Here is a 12,315-nt window from a genome sequence, read left to right as displayed (position 1 = left end):
TTGCAAGAGTCCTAGCTGTCTGCTTGATTGTGGAAGATACATCGGAAATATTTGAGTGAATAAGGCAAAATTTCGATAGGAGTTGTGCTACGTGCATCGAGGTCGGTGGTCGTCACTTTGAGCAGTAACTGTGAGTGTTTCGTAAGCAGGGCCGGTTCTAGACATTTCGTAAGTATAAGCAAACAATATTTAGGCGCCCCACCTAAATGATAATGAAAGTAAAAAAGTTATAATGGACAAAAATATTTCAAATAATTTTTGCAATTGCAAATTTCTTCAATATATGTATTCTCCCTGTGAATATTAAGGAAAAATGGTGAAATTATTATAAGTAATTGACTGTGGATGAATACTGAAGAAAGTTCCAATTTTTAATGATTAATAGAATTCTTTTTTATTAAGTAAGCACAAGACACAACTAAAATATACAAATAAGATGTATTTTGACAAGTACAATTGACACAAAAGTGAAACAGAAATAAAACTCATTAGCTTCAAGTCTAACATTGTCACAGGTTTGATTTTGACAGAGGTATGATCTTACGGTTCATTAAAAACACATTTATATAGTATTTTCTAGTGATATTATTATGGTAATTAGCTTAATTTCTTTTTTTCTTTGTTACTGAAGAGTTCTTGTTGAAAAGTCACTTTTCTAGCTTTCAATTTTGCTAAATGTCTTATTATAGCATCCGTGTCCATTTCATTGAGTATGTCATTTTCAATGGCCATCAAATCTAGTTCATTTAATAGTTCTTGAGATAAACTTAAATATTTTTTTCCAAGAAACTTTAAATGTTCATTACTGAATTCTCCATTTATGTCTGTTATTTGCGAATTTTTCAATTTTGAGCCCTCCATTTGATAGAGCATCAAAAACAACCGCAAAGAAGTTATATAGAATTTTTCGAATCACTCTTACCGTTCCCGAGATATTGGCCAAAATGTTCCGATTTTGGGAGATTTAAGGACCCATATCTCGGGAACTCTAAGTCATACAGAGATGAAATTTTGGGATTTTTTTTTTTAATTTTGAGCCCTGCATTTTGAGCATGTGTCTTCGTGAAACAACATATCATAGAATGTTTTAATACAACTCTTAAATTAGTACTCAATTGGTATGAAAAATAAGAAGAAAATAAAAAGTTAATAAGAAGAAAATGAGAAGTTAATAAGAAAAAAAGATTCTTTTTAACTTCGTTCTGGCAAATGCTCCTGGAGCATTCTCAATTAGATATTAATTTTACAACTTGTTAAATACACAACAAATGACAAAGTGCGTGCCTTAATCGATATTTAACATGTCTTCGATCCAGTGGCGGAACTTCAAGTTTAAATCCCTCCCCACAAAAATTCTTGTCTCTTTCCTACATAGACGTTCGAAATCAGACCTTCAAAAAGCCTTCAAATAATTTTGTGTATTTGTCCCCTTAAATTGTTTTAATTTTCTTAAAAATTAAAAGTTCTGGGGGATCCATCGGTGCATTCCTGAACACAAGTAACTAATAATCAAAACTTTAGTTTGCATTAGGACCATTACCAAATGTTTAAAAATATTGCTCCATCTAAATTTATTACCATAGAATGGATTGATAATGATGGTTACACTGTTATAATACAAGCATATGTATGTATATGCTGCTGTGATTGACAGTGAGAGTTTTGAAAAAAAAAAGTGTCACTAATAATCCGAATGACCTTTCGATTACAGTTAACCTTTCGAGTTACATACGTATATACTGCGTAAGAACTAATTATATTCAAACAAATTTTGAAATACATTAACTCCGACCCGCAACCGATGAGTCCGTATCCATTCTATTTTAATTTAACAATTAAATTAGATCAATTGCTGCAATCAAGTAAAATAAACTTAGAGTTTCAAAAGTTTGCCGACTTGCAAATCCTTCGTTAAGAGTAGCTGTTATTGACAACTCCTCCATCTCAACATTTGTATAATTATCACTTTCGAAATTTTGTCCAGAAGTCGAAGAAGCTATTTTTTTAGAGCCTTCGCTGGCCTCTCATCTTTCAAATCTTGTACCTTTCTTTTCCGATAAAATGCTCAGTATTAGTTTTCTATCGTTGGTCATTATTATTACATGAAGAGCAAAGTGAAAATACATATCATTAAAAATAAAAGAAAGAAGAAAAAGGAAACGACTCAGAACAGAAAAGAAAATTTTGACGAATGGCAAATTGATTAATAGACATTAACCAGGGGACTCTCAATTCAGCCTTTCTGCTCTCATTTTTCCCAGGATACTTTGCGGTTGGTAAATGTCATATGAAGGTATTGCTAAGGATTTTATAAAATAGAGGAGTTGCCTATACCACAAAATAGTAAAGCTACGTCACAGTTATACATATCCTATGGTCATAGGCGGAGTTAGGAATTAGTTGCTGGGGGGCAGACCTTTCGTCTTTTGGGGGCACGGTTAATACAAATCAGAATTGAAGGATAAGTAGCATTTTTGTTTTTTGTCAAAAAGTTGGGGGGCAATGCTCCCCTATGCCCTCCATAGCTCCGCCCATGCCTATGGTTGGTGATTTTATTACCTGTGAAAGGTTATTTCGGGTAATTTCTTCTCACTCTTATTTGTACACCCATACTTGCAACATTTCACCATTGTATAATATAAATCTGAACGACTTAAATTAAAATAAACGACAGACACACTACATTTCTACATATGAAGATCGCAATGTTTTGAGCCAACCTATATGGCGGTCATTCAGTTACTTAATAGGATGAAGATACATATGGGCAGATCCTCTATTTTATAACATCCTTAGGTATCGCGAGGTATCGTTCAAGAAAACAAGTGAAATACTGCATGCGCAATTACTCTCTACCAGCGTTTCTTCGAGACTTGTCTTTTGGGGGCACTGCTCCCTTCGGAGCTCTGAGAGTGCCCCCGGAGCAGACCACAATAATACGTCTATAATAAAATAATAAATAGAATAGTATCTGGAATGCCCCCCCCCCCGGAACATTGTTTCTGAAAGAAATACTGCTCTCTACTGTTTCATGGGCCAAAGTTCCCCCATAACACGTCACGGACAAGGAGCCAATCAGAACGCTAAACACGAACTGGAGCTATAGTCCAGTAAAGATAGGATTGAGAAAGGAACAAATTAGTAACAAGCTGAAAATTGGTATGGAAGTAGGGGGATGTGTCAGGAATAACATACTAAAAGTCTCCTAAAATCCCACTGTAGCTTTTCCCGCAATTTTGAAAAATGTCCGCCATCTTTAGATGACGACAAGGAATTTATGGAAATCCTCACGCTTTATGTTTATTTTTCTAGACACCGTTCTAATTATCATAAAGTCATGAATCATATATGTTTAGAAAGCTTGAAAGACAGAGAATCTAAGTAAATAACATATAAGCCCATCGTGCTAAATTTCTAGAAGAAGAGGAAGAAGAAAACAGTTTTTTTATTTAAAAAAGATATTTTCAGAAATCATGAGAAGTTTGCAACACTGACAGTTATTGAGTTGATTTTGATTTTAACGTCCCTTTTCAGCAGCGAGGCTATATGAGACGTGGACCTACTGATTAACGTGGAATCCGAACCACATGAGCTCCCTCCGGGAATCGAACCCGGGCCTCCCGCGCCACAGGCGCGTACGCAACCGCTTAGCCAAGGAGGAGCTCACTGACAGTTATTGCACACCAACGAAATACCACCAAAAGATATCCTTGATATTTATCTCAATCATAGCCAACAATGACACAAATCGGTGCAATACAAGCCGAGAAAAAAATATAACTTATGTTACTTTCTGACTTCTTTGTATATACAAAAGTGCATAAGGTGACATACACTTTCACGGTTCTAGTCAGCTTCTTTTATCACATAGAACCAAGAGTTATATATCATTGGAAATCTTAAGAAACGTAAATTCGAACGAGGTAGCATTTATACTAATCAAGCCCAATTTGTGGAAGAAGTGCAAAACCCAAAATTTCGGGACAAAACGTGATTTTCGCATAAATTCTTCAAACCTTGCAACACTGACAATTATTGTGTGTTAACAAAACTCAGTCACCGTTTTCACTATCGTCATTATTAATTTACTTTTAAAATGGCCAACATTTTTCCCAATGGAGTAAGCTTTTATAATACATAGTTTTACATCACTTAAATATAGCACAAAAATCATTTATTGATAGCATTAGAAAGTAGTAGAAATTGGTAGTCTCCTATTCATAGGAAAATCGTAATTCACACACTTAAAATCACTCTCCACTACAGTAGTCATTTGAATGTTTTTTTTTTTTTTTTTTAAATGTCTTGTTCATAACTAAAATGCAATTTTCCTCCTAGTATCCTTCAAATCAACTTAGTATTTACATTAGACGTTAGTATGCACTTTAAGAACATTTTTGTAACTAGTCCATTCGGACTTATTTTATTAGAAATCAATAAGGTTATCATTATCTCGTTCATCTCCATGGTTTTAACATTTGATTTTGCATTCACACATCCAATTCCTCGAGAATGACATAAATTAGAGTACACAATTCCTGTTTTCCGACAACCGTACATACTTTCACAGCCCTTTGTACAGTTACAGGATATTACACGGAGCGGGTTCCTTGGGCATTCTTGCTGGTACGAAGATACCTCCTAATGTTGTCCATTCATATTTAGTCGCTCGCATATCATTCAGCAATACCTGGGTTCAAAAAACGTACACTGTCAAAGAATGAATGGAATATATCACTTTTAACATACACACGCAAAGGTAATGGCCTTTCGGATTTAATCATTGAAGATATAAGATACCTTCGTGTTATGAATATCCAAACTGGAATCCACCTTCTGTACGATGTAACATGGATGATTCTCAAGTGGTTGAAGACACTAACTTGCCCGAATTGGAATGGATTTATGCAGCTGGTGACAAGCAACAACCATAAGTATCAAACATATTAAGTAGTAATTCAACCTCTTATCAATCTTCAACCAATAAGCATGGATGCTGTATACTCGGCGCTTATGTTTGCCAGCAAAGAATGTGCAGTAAATAAGCAAAAAAGCGTGCTTAGTCACGTTGGATCAACCTTTGTACTCTAAAGCATGTGACATTGTAGCAGCATGTAGAAATTCTGGTGAATTACCGTCAGTGGTTGTTAGACTTCGGGGGTTTTCACTCTATAATGTCATTTATGGAAACAGTTGCATATATAATGAAAGGTAGTGGCATTGAAGAACTTTGGTCTTGTGTGTATGCTAGTAACTCCATGCCACAGATAAAGCCAGGCCATTCTTATTGCTCGTGCTTTGCGAGCTCATTTTTTTTTTTTTTTTAACACAACACGGCCCTTAGCAATTGCATTATATATACTGTTTAATTAATGATTCAGACGGCACTGAGGAGTTTGTGCGTCAATTGATGTTTGTATTGTATTCCTCTGATGACTGAAGAAGATATCGATACTGATGTAGTTGTTCAACATTCATAGTCAATCAAGATTGCAAATGACCTGAAGTTATTGACGCTGCTGCAGAAACAAACCGTATCTCTAAGTTATTCGCTCTGTACTTTCAACTTGTAGAAATTATGCGTCTTTTACTTCGAAAGAACTGAAGACTTGAATCTTCATCTTCGCTGCATGTAAGAAATGTTACCATACTTCTATGCAACTGAGCGTCTTTTGTATGCCAAATACGCACATCTGTACTTACAAGAAATGTTACGTTTGGAGGATGAAATGAATCTTCATCAGTTCCAGCTATTTGCAGGAGAGAGTAACTTCACTATTCGCAGAAAAGATATATTTTGGAGTGTTACATGGTCTGATATGACGATTGAGCAGGTTTTAGCGAGAGCAATGAAGAGCAGTGGTGGACTGACACATGGGAGAGGCATGACTGAAAAGATAATATCTGGGTGTGTGTCAAGTGTGCCAGCAGCGTGCCATTTACGAGATTGTCTTGAAAAATTATTAAACAAAGATAGGCATGAACTTCACACTGGTCTGCATGTGGACCTGTACCAAAGCAGTCAATCGCGTGATATATTACATCTAAAGAAGTTCTTGCGTTGGTTTTGTCAGCATTCTCCATTCCCTTCATATCCGGAGCTCGAGTCCCTAACCACTGGCATGGTAGGTAATGAAATGGTCAACTGATAAATCTAAGGAAATCAGATTGGCTGCTATGGAAGGAATGTTTGGACAGACTTTGGGAAATGTGAAACTTAAACAAAAAGAAAAAAGTCATCCCACTATCCGTAATGCACAATGTAGTGCGTCTCCGTGATGAGCTACTGGCTGTAAACACCATACTTCAACTGAATCATATGAGTAGAAGTCCGAAAAAGAACTCCAGTAGTGTTTTGCTTACGAGCTTGCAACCTATTCACTTTCTTCACAGAAATGTCTATGAGAAAAACGAAAAAGTTCGTTTTGTACATGTTTGAATATCGGACAAATTTTAAAACTCAAATTAAAAACACTGTGTACGTTATAGATGGAGGCTTGCTTCTACATTATGTTGTTTGGCCACAACATGGAACATACCTAGACATGCACAACTCGTATGTGTACTATGTACTCACAAACTCAGGAACGAAAGCAACAATTATTTTTTATGGGTATTGCACTGAAAACTGTACAAAAGCCGCTGAGCGGGAGCAACGTGAGTCAAAGGTTCAATCAGCTTTAGTGTTATTCACAAATGAAACCATATTATTAACAAAAAAAAAGATAAATTCTTAAGTAATTTAAAAAATAAGGATTGTTTCGCCCGTGAGCTGATGGTTCATTTGACACAAGCTGGAATTCAAACCCAGCAAGCAAGGAGTGATTCTGACGCACTTATAGCTAAAACTGCTGTAGCCAAGTCTTTAAATCCTTGTAGGCACGTCGTAGTAATAGCGAGGATGTTGACATTTTAATCATTTTGCTTCAACAAGGTAATAATCAGTACGACATCACATTTCGAAATAATCAGTACGACATTGGACGTGTACAAAACGTGAGTAAAGAATTTAGTACTAAGAAGTTGTAAGATACAAAGACAAATATACTAACTGTTTTGCACAGTTACCATGCTTTAACTAGATGCGACACATCCTGTGGTTTGTATCGACAGGGAAAGAAAAAGCCATTGCGATTACTTCAAAAACGGGAAGATTTACGCCGATCACTTGAAGTTTTGAACCATGATAATGCTAGTGTGCAATCTATGAAGCTGGCACATCATTTCTACTAACACACTACGATTCTCCAGCAATAGTAACCTTACTGGATGAATTCCAGTATCATTCATACATCCTTGCAGTAAGTCGCTCCAAATTCAGAACGAAATACAATTGGTAAAACTGCCACCCACTGGTGATGCTACGAAACACCATATCATCAGGTTCAATAGTACGTGGAAATGATTTGCGAGCGACTAAATATGGATGGACAGTATTAGGAGGTATTCCCGCACCAGCAAGAATGCCCAAGGAACCCGCTCCGTGTAATATCCTGTAACTGTAAAAAGGGCTGTGAAAGTATGTACGGTTGTCGGAAAGCAGGAATTGTGTACTCTAATTTATGTCATTCTCGAGGAATTGGATGTGTGAATGCAAAATCAAATGTTAAAACCATGGAGATGAACGAGATAATGATAACCTCATTGATTTCTAATAAAATAAGTACGAATGGACTAGTTACAAAAATGTTCTTAAAGTGCATACTAACATCTAATGTAAATACTAAGTTGATTTGAAGAATACTAGAAGGAAAATTGCATTCTAGTTTAAACAAGACATTTAAAAAAAAAAAAATACATTCAAATGACTATTGTAGTTGAGAGTGATTTTAAGTGTGTGAATTACAATATTCCTATGAATAGGAGACTACCAATTTCTACTACTTTCTAATGCTATCAATAAATGATTTTTGTGCTATATTTAAGTGATGTAAAACTATGTATCATAAAAGCTTACTCCATTGGGAAAAACGTTGGCCATTTTCAAAGTAAATTAATAATGACGATAGTGAAAACGGTGACTGAGTTTTGTTAACACACAATAATTGTCAGTGTTGCAAGGTTTGAAGAATTTATGCGAAAATCACGTTTTGCCCCGAAATTTTGGGTTTTGCACTTCTTCCACAAATTGGGCTTGATTAGTATAAATGCTACCTCGTTCGAATTTACGTTTCTTAAGATTTCCAATGATATATAACTCTTGGTTCTATGTGATAAAAGAAGCTGACTAGAACCGTGAAAGTGTATGTCACCTTATGCACTTTTGTACATAATTTTGGCTATGATTGAGATAAATATCAAGGATATCTTTTGGTGGTGTTTCGTTGGTGTGCAATAACTGTCAGTGTTGCAAACTTCTCATGATTTCTGAAAATATCTTTTTTAAATAAAAAACTGTTTTCTTCTTCCTCTTCTTCTAGAAATTTAGCACGATGAGCATATATGTTATTTACTTAGATTCTCTGTCTTTCAAGCTTTCCAAACATGTATGATTCATGACTTTGTGATAATTAGAACGGTGGCTAGAAGAATAAACATGAAGGGTGACGATTTCCATAAATTCCTTGTCGTCATCTAAAGATGGCGGACATTTTTCAAAATTGCGGGAAAAGCTACAGTGGAAATTTAGGGGACTTTTAGTATGTTATTCCTGACATATCCCTCTACTTCCATACCAATTTTCAGCTTGTTACTAATTTGTTCCTTTATTGGCAGAAAAATGGGCTATCTTTACTGGACTACTACCTGTTATTTTACATACCTTGGACATTAACCAAGTTAGCATTAAGCAGTGGGCAGCAATTGTGTGCCATTAAATAGGAGCTTAAGTAAAATTTCCTCCGAAATGATTAAAAATTCTATTTGTACCGCCCGTCTTTTGTTAGTATTCGCCCTTCTCCCTGGATTAATGGATAACAAAAGCCCAGTCCCTTGAACTTCAATAATGTTCATTTAATATGTGCCGATCTTTCTCAACCCTTAACTGTGGTGATTGAATCGAAGCACTATGCGAGGACACTGTTTATGACAAGGCGGAGCTTCCTTGAAGACATTTCTTTCTACTGTGGTAATGACAACCAAATCCATAACCAACGCGGGTAGTTGACTTCAAAGACATATTTGGCAATGATGTTCTCTAGCAAGGTCGCGGAAGTGTTGTTGGGAGAGGAATGAAGAGTCTGCTACATTTGTATTTTGTACGTAAGGTAGAATTGTGGAAAGAATGTTGCTGTCTCTAGTCGTATTTCCGTAGTGCTTAACATAACATCTATTGAAAAGCTAAATTTCCCTACATTTTACCTCATATTCGTAAAATTTTCCTTTTTCCCCTCCTTAAAAATATATATTCGAAATCTCCCTGCGCCGAGGGAAATTTACCTCAAACTAGCATCACTTGCGGGTACGTCATTGGCGCCAATTGATATACGAGTCCGTCTCAATTGTAAAGGAGTGTTTTACAGCCAACCACGCAATTATTCGACTTCATTGTAATTTTGATCTATTTTATCTGTATCTCAGTCTGTATATCTATTTATTTGAAGCTAATTGGAAAAATTTTCATCATAGATTTTCTCTCATAAGTATTCATATTTAAAATACAAAATTCATTTTCCAATTCGGCGCCCTCTTCACCTGACGCCTCCTGCAAACGCGTAGTTTGCAGGATTCAAGATCCGGCCCTCTTGGTACGTAGAGTGCAGCAGTAGTTCGTTTGTACTAAACCTTACATACACAGATGTAGTGTTATGCACAGTAAAGCAGGTTACATTGACTTGATAACACATTTTCTATTGATACGTCGTACTTGTTTCCACAGATTGGTGCAACTTCAAAATGGCGTATCGCTTGAACTAGCCGTTTTCGATTTTCGGTTTCTTATCTCGAAATACTTATATTTGACCCCTCTTATCACCTGTATAAATTTGACCCAAAAGGTTGTGGACATGCTGTATATTGTATAAATGTTGTAATTAAACGTATATGCCGTAATTAAACATATATGCCGTATGTAATTAAACATACATATATATATATATATATATATATATATATATATATATATATATATATATATATATATATGTCGTGTAATAGATGTCAAGATGTAAGGATTAAACAAATGTGTCAGCAACGCAAATGACACCAATCGACATTAATTAAGGCTCGATAATGCTTGTTATATATAAAATAATCTAAGAATGGTATCATATGGAATGTGTTACTTAAAGGCAGAACGTACATGAAGATTTCTTCTCAACCTCTGCTTGATACAATGATTAATACATTCCTGAAAATAATGTTGCCAACATTTTAACGTACTATCATGAAGAGTTAAAAAAGGCAAAGCTACCTATGAATACTAGCATATACAGAATATATAGGAAACCAAAGTTGGGTTGCGCTATTTAGGGCTTGTCGCCTATATGTCGAGTGTAAGTCTTTGTTTCAGCAATAAGTTCTCACTTGTATGCCGACTCCGACGAGACAATAGGAGACACATTCACTACTTTGTTTAAAAAAAAAAAAAAAAAAAAAAGTGTCTAGCTTTTGAAAGCGAAAGCGTAGGTTTCAACGTTCAGTTGCACCGAGCCTATAGCATTTTGCAAGAAAAAGTACACCAGTTCGAAATGTAACCATTATTTGCAAATATGTATAGTAGAAAAATCATAGATGCTATCATATGTAACGTATTTATTCTTGGAAAAGACCGAATTTCATCTTATTTTATTTTTCATTGCGTCCCCAGTCGTTAAATTCTTTCCAAATTCTTTATTTTAGTTTTATTAACGACAGACTTTCATTTATTGCCACCTACAGCCAATGTTGTTTATTGAATTGCCCCGGGCAGATAATAATTTTTGTTTTATGGAATCAAGTGTATTGTAAATACTTTGTTTATTATTCCAGATTGTGGTTTTATTAAATTAGACTAGCCTTTGGCTAGCTGGAGGCTCCGCCCCCAGACCCCCGAGTTTGCTCGGACTACGGCCTTGCTTCTTATTTATCGGCCTTTGCATCAATAGTGAATTTCGTGGACTTGCTCTTCATATTTCCTGAATCTGCCCATCCGGGGGCTTCGCCCCCACACACTGTCTTTGCTCGCCCTACGGCCTCGCACCTCTTGAACCCACAATTCTATCGTTTCTTTCCTATTTCAACTATATGAAAGATAATATTTTGTATCCCAAGAACATGCCCATTGAAATAACATGGAAATTTCTTCATCCCCCTTTAGACACCTTAAAAATTAAAAATATGCACTTTTGGCAATTTTCCTGACGATTAGTCCCGGAAGGCTACAATCATGCCAAGTTTCATCATTCTAATCCAGCCGGAAGTGCCTAAACATTTTGGGATGTAGAAGACGTCCCATATAAATAACATGGGAAAGATTTATCAGTTCCCCATAAAACCACTTTACGGTTGGAAATTTTTATTTCCAATGACTCACTTAGGTAACGCTAACAAAAACGTACAAGCATACCGAATTTCAAATTTTTATTCCAATTCCAAGTACTTAAAAAAAGAGATTATAGGTCCAAAAAAAGGCCCATTTAAATAACATGGGGAAATTCTTCATCCCCTCTTTAGACCCCCTAAAAGTTAAAAATATTCACTTTTGGCAATTTTCTTGTGGGTTTGCCTCGAAAAGCTACAATCATGCCAAATTTAATCAGTGTAGCCCTACAGGAAGTGTTCAATAATTTGAATGTGTAAAAGGTGTTCCATATAAATAACATGGTAAAGATTTTTCAATACCCTATAAAACCACTCTAAAGTTGGATTTTTTAAATTTTTACTCATTTACTTAGGTAGTGATAAGGAGAACGTACCAGCATACCCAATTTCAATTTTTTATTCCAATTCTAAGTACCTAAAACATGAGATTATAAGTCAAAAAAAGACCCATTTAAATAACATTGGGAAAGTTTTCATCCCCTCTTTAGACCTCTTAAAAATTAAAAATATTCACTTTTGGCAATTTTCCTGTGGGTTAGTTCCGGAAAGCTACGATCATGCCGAATTTAATCATTGTAGCCCTACAGGAAGTGCTCAATAATTTATGTCAGCTCATGTAGTTTTATATATAGTTCAGATATTTGAGCATTAATCAAGTATGGCCGAGAAAACAACACATAAATGGATCACCAACATAGTAACCATTTTCCGCATATTTGCATTTATTTTGCGGTATACTGGTAGCGAGTGGTGGCAAAAAATTGGTATGTTGGAATGAAGAGAGAGAATAAGGTGTTTAGACCTAATAGTGAACAAGTCGACTCCGTGCCAATTACTTTTCTAACTCGGGAGTGT

General features: G+C 35.6%; 1 protein-coding gene across 1 annotated transcript in view; it reads left to right on the top strand.

The window, feature by feature from the left end:
* The window catches only part of LOC145695153 (cilia- and flagella-associated protein 61-like), a 244,774-nt gene that overhangs the window by 171,193 nt on the left and 61,266 nt on the right, over nucleotides 1-12,315 (top strand). The window lies entirely within an intron of this gene.

Source organism: Thermobia domestica, chromosome 9 (assembly GCF_964235325.1).
Source record: "Thermobia domestica chromosome 9, izTheDome1.hap1.1, whole genome shotgun sequence".
NCBI classification, from domain to species: Eukaryota; Metazoa; Arthropoda; class Insecta; order Zygentoma; family Lepismatidae; genus Thermobia; species Thermobia domestica.
This window is presented reverse-complemented; position numbering and strand designations above follow the sequence as displayed.